The sequence below is a fragment of the Vicia villosa genome, linkage group LG2 (genome assembly GCF_029867415.1).
Source record: "Vicia villosa cultivar HV-30 ecotype Madison, WI linkage group LG2, Vvil1.0, whole genome shotgun sequence".
Classification (NCBI taxonomy): Eukaryota; Viridiplantae; Streptophyta; class Magnoliopsida; order Fabales; family Fabaceae; genus Vicia; species Vicia villosa.
This window is the reverse complement of record NC_081181.1, coordinates 59,222,856-59,224,645: the sequence shown is the minus strand read 5'-3', so window position 1 is coordinate 59,224,645 and position 1,790 is coordinate 59,222,856. Positions and strand designations below refer to the sequence as shown.

The 1,790-nt window shown below is 37.8% G+C and overlaps 1 long non-coding RNA gene across 2 annotated transcripts; it reads right to left on the bottom strand.

Annotated features, from left to right (window-relative positions):
• Nucleotides 1-351: 351 nt before the first annotated feature.
• LOC131646202 (uncharacterized) lies at nt 352-1,505 on the bottom strand. 2 transcript variants are annotated; one of them, XR_009297337.1, is made up of 3 exons: nt 1,060-1,505; nt 857-981; nt 352-769 (listed from the first exon to the last, which is right to left on the bottom strand). It is a non-coding gene; the product is annotated as an uncharacterized LOC131646202 (long non-coding RNA). The 2 variants fall into 2 exon arrangements; XR_009297336.1 differs by having other exon boundaries at nt 1,067-1,505.
• Between the last annotated feature and the right edge of the window lie 285 nt (nt 1,506-1,790).

Here is a 1,790-nt window from a genome sequence, read left to right as displayed (position 1 = left end):
GATTGGAGTTTATTCACCAAAAATATTTATTCAAGTTTCGATTCGAACATCATTCATTCAAAGTCAAGATTTTAGACCATTAAGTTCAAGTTCAAGTTCAAGGTTCAAGTGTTAATACCATGTACATTCCATTCAAATGTCCATTTCAATTCAAATAATATTTCAATCCAACTATGATTTACAATCCAATTCTAATATCCATACAAGAAAAACACATCCAAAATTCACTACAAAAATCACACAAATCCAGTCCCATTACAAAGTTACACAAAAAAAAATCAAAAGCCCATAACCCAACCTTCAATTCCTGTTTCCAGGCTTCGTTCTTCAATCTATATCCGAGCCACCCTGCAAAATAAGAATAAAAACCGGGCCCACGACTGGAGATCGGTTCAGAAAAGAATTGGCATAACAAAAGAAAAGAGAATAGAATTGGAAAAAGGCCGGTAACAGAATTATCACCTTCAATCTCCACCATCGAACCTTGATCCTATCCTCCTCTTGATTTAATCCTCTCAACCTTGAGTCCTCTCGACATTCTGAAATCAAGATCTTCATCATTCAATCACGAGAAAATGTAACAGAAAAGAAAATGTAACAGAAAAGGATCAGGGATCGATAACAAAAACTCAAAATTTGTAACAAATTTCTCTCATCTTGAATCCTCATCTTCAATCCATTCAATCTTCATCTTCAATCCATCGAACCTTCATCTTCTCCAAGTTTCTTCAATCAATCTTCATCACCATAATCAATCATCATCCTCAGGCTTCATTCAACAACATCACGCAAATACAACAATCAGAAAACACAAAAGAGAAGAAAAAATGTAACGAAATCTGTAACAAAACTTCACCTTCTTCATCATCTATGCGCCTTCATCTCCTACGATCTCTCTCTGAACATTCTTCATCTTCTTCAACAAATCACAAATTCCTCTTCACTTCATCATCTTCATCGATTCTCTTCATTGCAACGAACCTGCAGCAATCGACAACATCATCTCGACGCTCAAATTTCAGAAGAATCGAAAGAAAATTTCGAAGAAGAAGAAAGAACCTCTGACCGAGTTCTTGAAGCTTCATCATCAGATTCGCCAATCTCTAATCCTCTCGATTTCAAGAGAATCAACATCGATCTCGTTATCGTCAACCTACGATCTTCATCATTTTCGTAACACCTCTCAGCTAGTACGCATCATTTTCATCTTCAATGCATAAATCATCATCTTCGCAACCTCATCAAACTCCAACAATTTCACCGAAAACGACGACAACGCAAGAGTCATACGAGGAACCACACTCGGAATCGCAAAACACCGTCGGATAAGAAGATGTGGCCGCTGCGACTTCATCTTAAATTGAGAGAGATCGGGGAGCGAGAAGCAAGAATTGGAGAGGCAAACGGAGCGTTGTTTCACCGGGGATTTGAAGATATCGCCGCCGCCATTCATGCTCATCTGAGAAAGAACTCCAAAGGTCTCACAATTCCTAAACCTATTTCCCTTTCCATTCGTTTTGCATTAGCGTAGAATTTAGACTGAGTATTAATCACCATAAGTCTGTTTAATTTGATTTAGAATTTGATTAATGGAAAACTAATTGACATCAATAGATTTTGGATTTGATTAAGTGTAAAAAATAATAATCTGAAACAACGGTGGGCCATACATGAATTGCTTTCCTCACTCCCATTTGAGCCCATGCGTTTTTTTTGGTATGCTGAAACTGTAACAAAAACTAACAGCCTTGGACCATCTGTGGCTGGGCCCTGCGCCCTTTACCCCTCTT